General features: G+C 38.6%; 1 protein-coding gene across 1 annotated transcript in view; it reads left to right on the top strand.

The window, feature by feature from the left end:
* The window catches only part of LOC149224783 (selenium-binding protein 2-like), a 53,518-nt gene that overhangs the window by 24,137 nt on the left and 14,077 nt on the right, over positions 1–15,304 (top strand). The gene's annotated exons all lie outside the window — the stretch shown is intronic.

The following is a 15,304-nucleotide window of genomic DNA, read 5'->3' as shown; positions in this document are numbered from 1 at the left end:
GAGATTGTTTTTACAATATGGAAATGGCATGGGTATATATTAGAAGTATCTAGAGTGCAGTGCCAAATTAGAGGAATTTCCTTGCCGGGAGGTGGTCAATTAGTTACCGTGCATGTTGCAGATGATTTAGAGTCAACCCTTGCACTTTCCCAGTGCTCTATTAAAGGCACTATGCTTTGCTCTGATATTTTTGCAGAAGCCTTGGGGACTGTGTGAGATAGAATAAGCCAGAAGCTTTTCTTGTTGGCCAGGATGAACAAGAAGTGGAGAATAATATGGTTGGCGAGGTTATCAGAGATTTGGGCATTCTTTTTGGCATTGATATTTTCCCAACAGAGCAATGGAGGTGGGTGATGAACCAAGACTGGACTGAATGTGATCTTTCTTTGGTAGGGAAACTCACAGTTGTTGACAAAATTCTCTAATCTTTTCCCTCAAAGTCATATTTATTACTCTACTTATCATTTCCCCTCAAGCAAGATACAAGTAAAATAAACTTAAACTCTACTTTTGAACAACACCACTTGGTAATTTGTATGGCTCTGACACAACTCAGGGGACTGGTACACAGTGGGTAGTATGAATCTCAAGGAAAGTAGTTGTACAGTCTATTTTTGGCAATATACACACGGGTTGGATCTCTGTAAAGGACAGAGAAAGCACAAAGTGAACCTTTGTACAACTACTGGGCATAACATGCATAGATTAAATCTCTATATCAGTTAGCTGGGAATGAATTATGCAGGTCAGATTGTTAGGATAATTTACTGGACAGATTCATGTAGCATATTGCAGGACATGGAAAATGAAAATTAAACCTTAAATCAGATTGTTGGGCATGCAGGACGTGGGTCAGGCCATAAAATGAGAATGTTAGGCATGGAATTAGAATGTACAAATCATATTTTGAGGGGATGTCCCTCGAATTTAGTTGTGGACATCATCCCACAACTGGGTCATGGGACATCCTCTGGGACGAGACATGGAGATGTATCACCCAGGGTTGGTGACACATCCCCTAACAACACAGTTTATAAGACATAACACTGTAGTCAAAATCATGAACACCACATTTACATCACGATCCATGTGTAAAATAGGTATACCAAGATGGGGAATTACACGAATAATCTGATAGCAAACTAGGCTTAGGTAATATTCCTATGAGTGAGTCTAATAATTGTTTAGAAATCAATGCAAGTAGATTAGGGTTTGATTCCTCTTTCTTGATAATTACTTGTGAGTTATGTTGGCTTCTTTTACTTTATTATCTTATCTTTCATCAAGTAATTACCATATTATGTGTGTATGAAGATCACAAAAACACGACACAAGATGTAGGCACTATGCCAGGGCAAAACCCCCCTTGAGGGGAAAACCTAGTCAAAAATTCTCTTCCTTCAATAGTTTTCTTAGAGACTCTTCAACCTAGATAGAGACCAAACCTTCCCTCCACACCAAGTCAGCCCTTCCAGATCTTCGAACTCTTTGCAGCAGCACTTCCACCCCAACAACTTTGACTATGCAGCAACTTATGGCATCGGGCAACAACTGGCAGCAACAACACTTGGAAGACTCAATCTCCCAAACTAGGGCACGAAAGAGAGAGAGAGTAGCACCAAAACTTCGATTTCTTCCTTCTCTTTGACTTTGATCCAACTCGCAGTCTCGCACTCCTTTTGGCTTCCTTGATCCACTTCGCACTTTTTCTGGCTTCTAGAGAGATATCGAACTAGCTCGAGATGAGATATTTGAAATGAATTTGATCTCCTTCCTTTTATTAGGCTCCAGGTGAGGTCGAATAGGTGTCCTTTCGGCCGATTTGATCTCCATTAGGCCGACTTGGTGTGGAGGTTACATAAATCATATTTTACTCAATAATAAACCTTTTACATGATTCCAAAGTCCAAGAAGGGTCTCTTTAATTGTACAATGACTCTATTGACTCAATATTAGTCCTAGGAGTCCACAATGGGGACTTTAACTAATATAATGATGACCCAAGGATGAAACCCATTCTTTAATAAGTCATTGATACAATAATAATTTTTTTTCCTTATTCTTTTGACAAGTACATTACATAATGACTCAAATACATTTATGAAGACCGAATCTAGTTACATTATTCAACACTTCCTCTTAATTAGGGAGGTATTCACGATATACAAATATAATGGAAGATCTCAAACTATATGAACAATGAAGAGTTTAGGCACTGCAATGCCATGGACTAGATTCCTGACCAGGGCAATCTATCCATTTGTCTCTCAACAGTTTAGGCACTGCAATGCCACGGACTAGATTCCTGACCAGGGCAATCTATCCAAGTGGGACTATGGTGGACTCAAGCTTTTAGCCTCTTCAAGCTTACTTGCTAACCACCAACCCAGGGTCCCAGGTGTGTATCCGAGGTCAAAGCTCTACGACCAATGCCACCTTCCCTACTTCGGGACCTAGACATCATAAGGTGTCGGCCAGATGTCCTCCCCGGAAATGCTTTACTCACAAAGCCTCAACGAATCTCTCCCGATCAAACTGATTGGTAACCAGCATGCTATCAAAACTTCGAGAGATTTGCCTGTACAAACACAACCCCAATCAGTGATACACTTTCAAATGTACATAATCAAATACAAATCTTCTAGACAACTTGATGTTGCTTCTCAACTTTCCATAGTAGGATTTAGAGCTTTCCCATTGAATCTTGACAAAAGATTCCTCAATCATGTGGCTTCCTTTCCTACTTCTCATGCAGCAACATATTTCATAAAATGATCCAAATTTTCTTATCTTAGTAGCCTTTCAAAATACGTTCTCCAATTTTCTTCTCTCACTTCTGGCCTTCACTAAAACTTATGACTGTTAGTCCTAGTCTAGTGCATGACACATGAAGTAGAGAATCATATCCGTCACTCCCTCTTACTCAGAGAGGACCTAATCATTCCTGTACAAGTAATATTCTCAACCATCCTCTTATCCCAAGGAGATTTCTTTCAGCCGTGCTCCTTCTCAATCTAGGGGAGATTTCTTTCATTCAAGCTCCCTCTTAACCTAGGGAGATTTCATCTAGGTTCACTCTTTACTTAGGGAGTTCTACTTTTTCTTTACGACATTAGAGAATCTTTCGTGGTTTCCATCTTTCTCATCAGAGTTATCATTACCATCACCATTCACATCATGCTTATCACATCAACTTTTCTTTACGAACATCTTCACTATCTTGAAGATCACATACCTGCACAACTTAGATAGCAAGTACAACCAAATCTATAGAAGCATGAAGTTAACCATATCAAAATCACGGAAGCATTCAACTTTATATATATTAGATGCCCAAACTTAGGGACTATATCATAAACCCTAGACTACATCATAACAACTTTCATTACATCTAGGGTTTCAATGTTTCTTCCAAAGGTATGACATACCCTACTACAACATATAACAAACCCTAGAAACAATTCAAACAAATATAGATCTACAAAGTATCTAACAACTTTCAGAATTCATATGTTAGACTTCCCACTAGGGTTTCATACAAACCCTAGATTTCATACAAACCCTAGATTTCATACATGAGATTTAACAATCAAAACCAATCACAACTCAGTCAACAACATGACTAGCTTCCACTAGGGTTTGTTGCAAACCCTAGATTTTCTTAATCAAACATTAATCACAACTAAAACTCAGATTTCAACAAACTTACACAAATCTCAAATTATCACATTGTCATCATATATAAAAGATTTTACTTCTACTAAGGTTTGTTGGAAATAATACTGAGAGGGGGGGTTAATCAGTATTATCAAATCAATTATTTTTCATTTCACAACCAGATCATATACGCTACTTTGTTAGTGAAAACTGCGTATATACGCAACTACAGATAAGGAAACCAGCGTATACCCTGCAAACTTATAATTTAATTTATTCTTCAGATGTTGATCATTAATCTGTGCATCAGAACCATATAAACAGTAACCAGGAACAATAAAACAGAGCATAAAACAATCACACACAAGAACATAAGATATAAGGTGGAAACCCAATGTGGGTGAAAACCACCTGCTGCAATTCGTCTCTATCTTCTTTTAATTAGAAACTTCTTTTTACAATGTTTCTATACTGGTGCAGACTTATACCAGTACGCAGGCTTCTACTTGTAGAAGGCTACGACCTTCTCTCGTTCTCCAGCTTCTCCTGGAAGGGAGCTATAACCCCCTTAGCTCTTGTACTAGCTGAGGTACTAGTACGTAGGTGCTGACCTACAAAATGCTGCAACCTTCTCTTTCTTCCAGGGACCACGTTTCATAAATTTTCAGACTGGATCCATGAATAACATCAATCAAACATCAAGAATATCCACATCAATCAATATCCTTTGCACCAAACAAAACTGAACCAAATAGTCACTTCTCTGACAGCTGTACCCAGAACACAGTAACAGTAACCAGACACCAATTCTGAACCCAAAATACTGTAGCAATAAATAGAAGTAGCTAAAACATACTTCAAAAGGACGTACGCTACTTCAATGTGTACAACTGCGTGCATACGCTGCTTAATCAAGGCCAACCTGCGTATACGCTATTTTGAATTACCGAATCAGCGTGTATACGCGCCTTTGCTTCGCTGAACCTGCGTACAGATCTATAAAAGATAATTCATTCTTTCAAATATTCAGACATCAATTATACCCAGGTTATCAGATTTATAGATCAAGTCATGCACCAAATATAATAGATCAAAATCACACAAAGATACTAATATTCAAGCCTTAGGATTTTGACCCATCAAATTATCCTTCTCCTTGCGCTTAGGTTCCTCCTTGATTCAGATCCAGCTATGCACCACAAACCAAAGAACAGTGTTCTAGATCTTGTCTTTCATAAGATATTCAATACTTCAGTAAGTGTTCTTGCCTAATGATCTCCTTCCCCTTTTATAGTCTTAGGCCTTACACAATACCACGGTCCAAAACCATAAAGAATCAATACCATGGACCCAATACTTGGGTTCAACACTTCGGACGAGATACCATGGTCCAAAACCATAGGTTCAAATACCAAGGACTAAATACCACAGACCAAAAATAAGTGCTCCCACATGTACGCGCTTTGCCTTGCGTTAAAGTGCGTGTATATGCATACGCGTCTTTTGATCATTTGACCCGTGTGTGTACGCGACTTGGTCAATGGGAACCTGCGTATATATCTTTTTCTTTCATTTTGAGAACCTGAACTGTGATCTGTCATCAGAGTGAGTTGCCATCAAGGACAACACCTGTGCCATAGTGCCAAACCTGTGTCATAATGCCAACAATCTCCCCCTTTGGACTTGATGGCAACTCCAAGATCCTCAAAGTCATTCTCCCCCTTTGTCATCAAGGGCAAAGGGTTATGCTCCCCCTGAGTACATGCTGAAATCTCTGCTCTGCTGTGCTGTCCATGCTCCCCCTGACTGTAGGCAGGATCTGCAAAAAGATGTTCTACAAGAAGAACCATGATTTAGACATCATAAGTGACCTTCCTCTCACCAAAGACTCTATACATACATCCATCTCCCAACCAAGTGGGGATATACCAACATTGACTCATCCACCCAACCAAGTGGGGATACACCAGAAGTTTATACATGACAAACAAGGAAATTACATCATTCATCCCAGGCATAGTGGGGAAACCAAAATAGGCCGTTACATGACCTTGATGATAAAAGATATACATGACATAGAGACGAAATATCTACAACAAGATTATGAAAGTCATAAATAACTACTATCAGCAGCATCTGTCAATCATCATTCAGATCAACAACCATGTTCTCCTTCTGTTCTCCCTCTGCACCTGTTCCACCTGAAACCAAAATAGCTGTGTACTTGAACCAAGAGCTTCTAAGGTAATGCCAACAATGCATCATTAGAAGTATATATGCTCCCCCTGAACTTATGCCAGATGGTCTTTGCTAGACCCATATCAGACTCTTTTCAACTTGAGTCTGACCCCACTGATTTCCTTCAATCCAACATATATGCGACTGTATCCACATAAACCGGCGTATGTACGTGGATCCTCCTCATGAAACTCGCGTACAACCACTTTTCTCTGAGACAGACAGGTTTCAACAACAAGATGATGCATCAACTACTCCCAGCTTCTGTCTGAGGTATTCAAATGTTTCTCTGGGCAGTGGTTTGGTGAGTATATCAACAACTTGTTCCTTAGAGGGAACATACTCCAATTTGACCTTTTGTTCAAGCACTTGTTCCCGGAGAAAATGATATTTGATAGGTATGTGCTTGGTCTTTGAATGCATGACTGGATTCTTTGATATACTGATTGCACTTGTATTATCACATAAGATGGAGATAGGTGGAGTACAAGTGATTTGAAAATCTTGCAAGGTTTGCATCATCCAAAGGAGTTGTGTGCAGCAAGATGTAGCAGCCACATATTCTGCTTCAGTTGTAGATAATGCAATTGAACTTTGTTTCTTGCTGAACCAAGATATTAATCTGGAACCCATAAAGAATGCACCACCACTAGTGATTTTTTGGTCATCCACGCTTCCAGCCCAATTTGCATCTATATACGCATGAAGTGTGAGATCTGTATTTCTAGGATACCATAAGCCATAGTTTTGAGTTCCTTGAAGATACTTGAAAATTCTCTTTACTTCTTGAAGATGAGTTTCCTTTGGATTTGCCTGAAATCTTCCAACCATTCCCACTGCATGCATGATGTCTGGTCGGGTACCTGTTAAATAGAGCAGACTTCCAATCATGGATCTATAGGTTGGTTGATGCACTGCTGCTGATTCATCACTTGCACTGAGGCTGCATCCTGTTACCATAGGGGTACATACTGGTTTCGAATCTTCCATGCCATATTTCTTCAAGATCTGCTTGAGGTACTTGGTTTGAGATAAAAAGATACCGTCTTTATTTTGTTGGATTTGTAAACCAAGAAAATATGTTAGCTCACCAAGCAAGGACATTTCGAATTCTTTCTGCATCACCAAAGCAAAGTTTTGACTCATGGCTTCTTCATTGCTACCAAAGATGATATCATCAACATACACAACAAGTATTAGCAATTTATCATTATCAATTTTTATATATAGATTGCTATCTGCTGATCCTTTTGAGAAACCTTGTTGATGGAGGTATTTGTCCAGGCGATAATACCAAGCCCTTGGAGCCTGTTTAAGACCATAGAGAGCCTTCTTCAGTCTGCATACAAGTTTTGGATCATTTCCAAGGATGAATCCATCTGGTTGCTCAATATACACTTCTTCTTCTAAGTCTCCATTCAGAAAGGCAGATTTCACGTCCATTTGAAATACTTTGAACTTCTGAAAGCTAGAAAGAGCAAGGAACATTCTTATGGCCTCAAGTCTAGCAACTGGAGCAAAAGTTTCTTCAAAGTCTATACCTTCTTGTTGAGCATACCCTTTACAAACAAGTCTGGCCTTGTTTCTAATAACTTCTCCATTTTCATTCAGCTTGTTTTTAAATATCCATTTTGTCCCTATGACATTCTTATCTTTTGGTCTAGGAACCAACTCCCAAGTGTTATTCTTTTCAATCTGCTCAAGTTCTTCATCCATTGCCTTGACCCAGCATTCATCTTTGCATGCCTCTCTTACATTTTGTGGTTCAGTGGAGGAGAGCAATGCTAAATAGCTTGAAGCTTCTGAAATTGTTCTTCTTGTTTGTATACCTGCCTCTTTCTGCCCCAAAATTTGAGTTTCTGGATGATTCTTTTGAATGTACCTGGATGGAGTCTTCTCTTCTATCCTTATCTGTTCTTCTGGTGCCTCATGGGTTTCTTCTTCATCATAAGTCTGATTTGATGTTGAAGGATAGTCCTCATCATCTTCGAAATTTTCGGAATTTACTTGCCTAGGAATGTTTCCTTCTTCATCAACCACTACATCAATACTGTCAACAATTCTTCCAAGTCTTTTATTGTAACACTTATATGCTTTGCTGTGGGGAGAGTATCCAAGGAGAATGCCTTCATCTGCTCTAGGTTCAAACTTGCCAAGATTTTCATCAGTCTTTTTGATATAGCATTTGCTTCCAAAAATTTTGAAGTATTTTACCGTAGGAGTCTTACCATACCAGAGTTCATGAGGAGTTTGAGTGCTGTTCACCCGGACGTTTGTCTTGTTGAGAATAGTAACTGCAGCAAATGCAGCTTCACCCCAGAAGGTTGCGGGAGTTCCAGACTCATCCAGCATAGCACGAGCCATTTGTTGAACCGTTCTGTTCATCCTTTCCACTACTCCATTTTGCTGAGGAGTCCTTGCAGTAGAGAATTCCCTTCTTATTCCATGTTCTTCACAAAAATCGAAAAATTCATTCGAGGTAAACTCCCCACCTCTATCAGACCTGAGGCATTTGATTCTGCGATCTGATTCGTTTTCAACCAAGGCTTTGAATGCTTTGAACTTTTCGAAAGCTTCGTCTTTGTGCTTCATAAGTCCTATCCAACACATCTTGGAAAAGTCGTCAATGAATAATATAAAGTATTCTTCTCCTCGAGGTGACCTTTTCCTAGATGGACACATACATCAGTATGGACAAGTTCAAGTGGCCTGCTAGCTGATCCTTCCTTCTCAGGGAAGTTAGTTCTGGTTTGCTTACCAAACTGACATGATTTGCATATTGTATTGTCTGGAATTCTGATGTCTGGAAGATCACGAACTGCCTGGTATTTGCATGCTTTCCTTATCTGAGAGAAGCTTAGATGCCCCAATCTTCTGTGCCATAGCCAGTGTTCATCATTCTTGCTTAGATAGCATTGTTGTTGTCCTCCCTTGAGAATGTATAGATTATTTGGAGTTCTTATGCCTTTGATCACCGTTTCTCCTGTATCAAGCTCACGAACAATACATCCATTTGATTGAAATATCACCTCATTTCCTTGATCACACATTTGACTGACACTCAATAGATTATGCTTTAAGCCATCAACATACATAACATTTCCCGCTTTGACCTTTTCTTTTAAAAGAACATAACCTTTACCTTTTATGAGTGCAGGGGTGTCATTTCCAAATGAGACCTTCTTTTCTTTTTCTAAGGCACTATATGACTGAAGTTTTTCTTTATCACCTGTCATATGTTTCGAGCATCCACTGTCGATGTACCACTGATTTTCCTGCCCTTCCACATATAAGGCTATACCACATCTTTCTGGTTGCGGTTCTTTCTTTCTCCATGTTTTGGCACTCAATGAAACTTGCTCCTTCTGAGTTGTTTGCCGAAACCTACTCCTGCATTCAGAATCTTCATGACCAAAGTTGTTACAAATAGAACATTCTATTTCATTTTCAAGAGCAGAAAAGTTATTGTAGGTCCTTTTCATGATCCCAGTCATACTTCTTTGTTTTTGAGCTTCTCTAGTCATGATGGTCTTGTAGGCAACACATTGAGCAGCTTTGTGTCCAAAGTTATGACAAGAGAAACATTGGCCATTGAAGAAATTCCTGCGATTATCAAACCTGCGGACCAAATGATTGTAGTTTTCATTGACATCCATTCTTGAGGCAAATTGAGAATGATTTACCTGCGGTTGGTTGTAGCTTCTGTTCATCCTTGAAGTAGATTGCCCCCGATTTACTTGGTGATCTCTGTTCATTCTTGAAGTAAATTGTCCCTGATTTACCTGGTGATCTACATTATGCCTTTGCTGTCGATTGTCAACTTGTTCACTTCTCCTTGCTGCATCAAGATAACTTTTGGAGGTGGATGGCTTCTGCGCTTGAGATGCTTCTTCATTATATCCAAGACCTGTCTTGATTAGTGGAGAACGCTGCACTTTGATAATCTCATCTAAAGTTTCAGATCCTTTAGCAAATCTAAGATTAAGGGCTTTTGTTTTCTCAATCTCTTTTCTAAGTCCCACAATTTCACATTCTAACTTTTCATGGTGTTTTTCCCTCTCAGCAAGTTGGAATGTCAGAGTATCTATAATCATATTCTTTTCTTCTAAACAAATTTTGAGTTTAGAAATTTCTTCGTAAAGACCTTCTTCATCTATAGCATCCAAGAAATCATCATCTTCAAAAGCCATCAAAAGTCTATAATTATTACCTTGTTCATCTTCATCACTATTTGAAAGTCCATCACTGTCTTCATGTGTGTAATAGCTCTTCTTACTTACATTCTGTTTTCTGTTCCATCTAACTGGTTCCTTACCTTTGTCAAGCTTATCTTTATGAGGACACTTGGCAGCATAGTGACTAACTCTTCCACAAGCAAAACATTTGAAAGGTAGCTTACCTCTAAATCTTCCAGAACCTCGTTGAAGGTTCTTGACAAAATTTGATTCTTCTTCTTCTTCTGACATATGTCCTGAGTCATTGGAATCTCCTTTTCCTGAGGCCTTGAATGCGGCTTCTCTCTTGTCTGATGGTCCCCCTTTCCTCATTTCGTAAGCGGTTAGAATTCCGTGTAGCTGTGACATGGTAATGCTCTGTAGATTTTGTTTTTCTTCTATGGCAGAAACTTTTGATTCAAACTTAGAAGACAAAGATCTTAGAACCTTTTCAACCAAAACAACCTCTTTTATTTCTTCACCCAAGTTTTTCATACAATTAACAATCTCATCTATACGTAGAAAGTAGTTAGCCACACTTTCATCATTGTGCATTCTGAGATTTTCATATTGAATTCTGAGAGTTTGAAGTTTTGCTCGTTTTACCTGATCATCTCCTTCATAGCTCAGAACGATCTTGTCCCATATTTCTTTTGCGGTTTTGAGCTGCATAACCTTGACGAATTCTGTTTGAGATAGACTCCCTAATAGAGTATTGACAGCCTTTGCATTTGTTTCATACTGCTTCTTACCAGCCGGATCTGTAGGTGTTGCTGATGGAAATGTGTATCCTGTTTCCACGATATCCCAGACTTCTGTACCAAGAGATTGAAGATAGGCTGTGATTCTTACCTTCCAATAGATGAAGTTGCTCCCATCAAAAATTGGTGGCCTGATCGATGCTTCTTTCTCGTAGTTGCTCATGATGATAGATCTTCCTTCAAGCGATCAAGCTTCTTCTGAAGGACCTTCTCTGATTCCAATTGTTGGAAATAATACTGAGGGGGGGGTGAATCAGTATTATCAAGTCAATTATTTTTCATTTCACAACCAGATCATATACGCTACTTCAGTTAGTGAAAACTGCGTATATACGCAACTACAGATAAGGAAACCAACGTATACCCTGCAGACTTATAATTTAATTTATTCTTCAGATGTTGATCATTAATCTGTGCATCAGAACCATATAAACAGTAACTAGGAACAGTAAAACAGAGCAGAAGACAATCACACACAAGAACACAAGATATAAGGTGGAAACCCAATGTGGGTGAAAACCACCTGCTGCAATTCGTCTCTATCTTCTTTTAATTAGAAACTTCTTTTTATAATGTTTCTGTATTGGTGCAGACTTATACCAGTACACAGGCTTCTACCTGTAGAAGGCTGCGACCTTCTCTCGTTCTCTAGATTCTCCTGGAAGGGAGCTACAACCCCCTTAGCTCTTGTACTAGCTGAGGTACTAGTACGTAGGTGCTGACCTACAGAATGCTGCAACCTTCTCTTTCTTCCAGGGATCACGTTTCATAAATTTTCAGAGTGGATCCATGAATAACATCAATCAAACATCAAGAATATCTACGTCAATCAATCTCCTTTGCACCAAACAAAACTGAATCAAATAGTCACTTCTTTGACAGCTGTACCCAGAACACAGTAACAGTAACCAGACACCAATTCTGAACCCAGAATACTGCAGCAATAAACAGAAGTAGCTAAAACATATTTCAAAAGGACGTACGCTACTTCAATGTGTACAACCTGCATGCATACGCTGCTTAATCAAGGCCAACCTGCGTATACGCTATTTTGAATTACCGAATCAGCGTGTATACGCGCCTTTGCTTCACTGAACCTGCGTACAGATCTATAAAAGATAATTCATTCTTTCAAATATTCAGACATCAGTTATACCCAGATTATCAGATTTATAGATCAAGTCATGCGCCAAATATAACAGATCAAAATCACACAAAGATACTAATATTCAAGCCTTAGGATTTTGACCCATCAACTTATCCTTCTCCTTGCGCTTAGGTTCCTCCTTGATTCAGATCCAGCTATGCACCACAACCCAAAGACCAGTGTTCTAGATCTTGCCTTTCATAAGATATTCAATACTTCAGTAAGTGTTCTTGCTTAATGATCTCCTTCCCCTTTTATAGTCTTAGGCCTTACACAATACCATGGTCCAAAACCATAAAGAATCAATACCATGGACCCAATACTTGGGTTCAACACTTTGGATGAGATACCATGGTCCAAAACCATAGGTTCAAATACCAAGGACTAAATACCACGGACCAAAAATAAGTTCTCCCACATGTACGCACTTTGCCTTGCGTGAAAGTGCGTGTATACGCATACACGTCTTTTGATCGTCTGACCCGCGTGTGTACGCGGCTTGGTCAATGGGAACCTGTGTATATATCTTTTTCTTTCATTCTGAGAACCTGAATTGTGATCTGTCATTAGAGTGAGTTGCCATCAAGGACAACACCTGTGCCGTAGCGCCAAACCTGTGTCATAATGCCAACAAGGTTTAACTCCAACCCTAGAATGCACAAATACTATCATTCTAGAGAAACAAACTTCGACTAGGGCTTAGTTCCAAACCCTAGGATTAATGACCACCGATAAACAAGTCAACTCATACATCTAGGACTTCATCATCATGTAAAGACATTTCATATCATGTGTTTGTCAAGCCCAACTTCACAAATATCAATAAGAGTTAGACATATAACAAACTTGATTAGACTAGGGTTTGATCGGACAAACACACACATCCCAAGGAAATCATTTCTAAGACATTATAAGGGTCTTGCTTACACATTCCACCAAACCCTAATGAGCTAGGGTTTCAATATAAGAACATAGCAAACCCTAAATTTCCAATACTTCGAAGTTTCGGGATTTTAGACATTATCATTCAACCCTAACAAGTTAGGGTTTCCATAATCATACAAGTTAGGGTTTCCATAATCATACCAAAACCCCAAACAAGACATCATCACAACATCAACTAGTTATTTTAGACTTCTTCAAAACATTAGACATTTTCTTTCAATAATCCTAAGCAGATTAGGGTTTCATACATTATCATTAGCATACCTTTAAGTTAGGGTTTTCTAGAGAACCTTTCTAGGGTTCTATGAGAACAATTAAGGATTTGAGGAGGGTAGATTTATCTAATGATGAATCACCCAATCAAGAATCTTTAAGATTCAAGGAAGCTAGACAAAAAGATGTTAGTAATACAAATTTCAAAATAAGATGAACGTACTTTTTATATTAAGAGAATTTTATAAGGTGTATAGTCTAAGACATACCTGGAGATGTTCCTTGACAAACCTTGTAAGGATTCCTTGAAGTGTTCTCTTTGTATTAAGCCATGATCTTTTATACTTATAATACATACTTTCAAGCAAAACATGTGATACCAAGAACATGATTCAATTTCTCAAGTTAGATCTTCTACGTAACCATGGAGGATGGAATCCTATGATATTGAAACTCAAGTTATTCCTTCAATCAATATTAGGACTTTTACTTGACATCCTAGATTACTTGTGAACCCTAGAAGATAAGGATTAAGGTTCTAATATGAGATTTTCGTATGTTATCTAGGGATTACAATCTTTACCCTAGACTAGCTATAAACAAGGATTGTATGAACCATTTAAGATTAGATATATTGAAAATCTAAAAGCTTATGAGCATACGTACCTTGTGTTTACATACCTTTGATTGATAGACAATACTTACTTGATTTCCTTGAGCTAGTACCTCAGACTATCAATTCAGATCCTCAAGGCTAGAGTTCCTATAGGACAGAGTTCAGATTCCTTTCATAGTCTTCAAATGAATGTTTTTAGATCTCGGATTAGTGCTCAAAATTTTTAGACTAGACTTGGATCAACTTAGTAGTTTGGGCTTCAAACTCATCTTTGTAGCATGTCAACCTTCTTGATCCAGCTTCCAACAATGTTGATACTCATTCTCATATAGTTTATCAAAAATGGGAGAATCCATGTCCATGCCTTTTGAGCCAACAAAGTGATCTTCAACCTTTCCTGACCTTAGCTCTGATACCATGTTGAGAAATCAATGCAAGTAGATTAGGGTTTGATTCCTCTTTCTTGATAATTACTTGTGAGTTATGTTGGCTTCTTTTACTTATTTATTATCTTATCTTTCATCAAGCAATTACCATATTATGTGTGTATGAAGATCACAAAAACACAAGACACAAGATGTAGGCACTATGTTAGGGCAAAACCCCCCTTGAGGGGAAAACCTAGTCAAAAATTCTCTTCTTTCAATAGTTTTCTTTGAGACTCTTCAACCTAGACATAGACCAAACCTTCCCTCCACACCAAGTCAACCCTTCTAGATCTTCGACCCCTTTGCAACAACACTTCCACCCTAGCAACTTCGACTATGCAGCAACTTACGGCATCAGGCAACAATTAGCAGCAACAACACTTGGAAGACTTCAATCTCCCAAACTAGGGCACGAAAGAGAGAGAGAGTAGCACCAAAACTTCGATTTCTTCCTTCTCTTTGACCTTGACCCAACTCGCACTCCTTTTGGCTTCCTTGATCCACTTTTTTTGGCTTCTAGAGAGATATCGAACTAGCTTGAGATGAGATACTCCAAATGAATTTGATCTCCTTCCTTTTATAGGCTCTAGGTGAGGTCGAATAGGTGTCCTTTAGGCCGACTTGATCTCCATTAGGCCGACTTGGTGTGGAGGTTACATAAATCATATTTTACTCAATAATAAACCTTTTTACATGATTCCAAAGCCCAAGAAGGGTCTCTTTAATTGTACAATGACTCTATTGACTCAATATTAATCCTAGGAGTCCACAATGGGGACTTTGACTAATATAATGATGACCCAAGCATGAAACCCATGCTTTAATAAGTCATTGATACAATAATAATTTTTTTTCTTTATTCTTTTGACAAGTACATTACATAATGACTCAAATACATTTATGAAGACCTAAGTCACAGGACACGTCCTCAAAGGTCTTGTGTCCCATATTTAATGTGTCGGACATGAAAAATGCCCTAAAACGTGCCGAAAACGTTTTTGAACATGTCCTGGAAAACATAAAACGTACTCTGTCATTTTCTTCGTGTCCTAGTAATGGAAAACGAGTTTTCTGAGTCTAAAAAA

This window comes from Pinus tabuliformis, chromosome Q (genome assembly GCF_031772625.1).
Source record: "Pinus tabuliformis cultivar Carrire ecotype Pingquan chromosome Q, CPIR1, whole genome shotgun sequence".
NCBI lineage: Eukaryota > Viridiplantae > Streptophyta > Pinopsida > Pinales > Pinaceae > Pinus > Pinus tabuliformis.
Note: the sequence above shows the minus strand (reverse complement) of the source record. Positions and strands in the feature narration are given on the sequence as shown.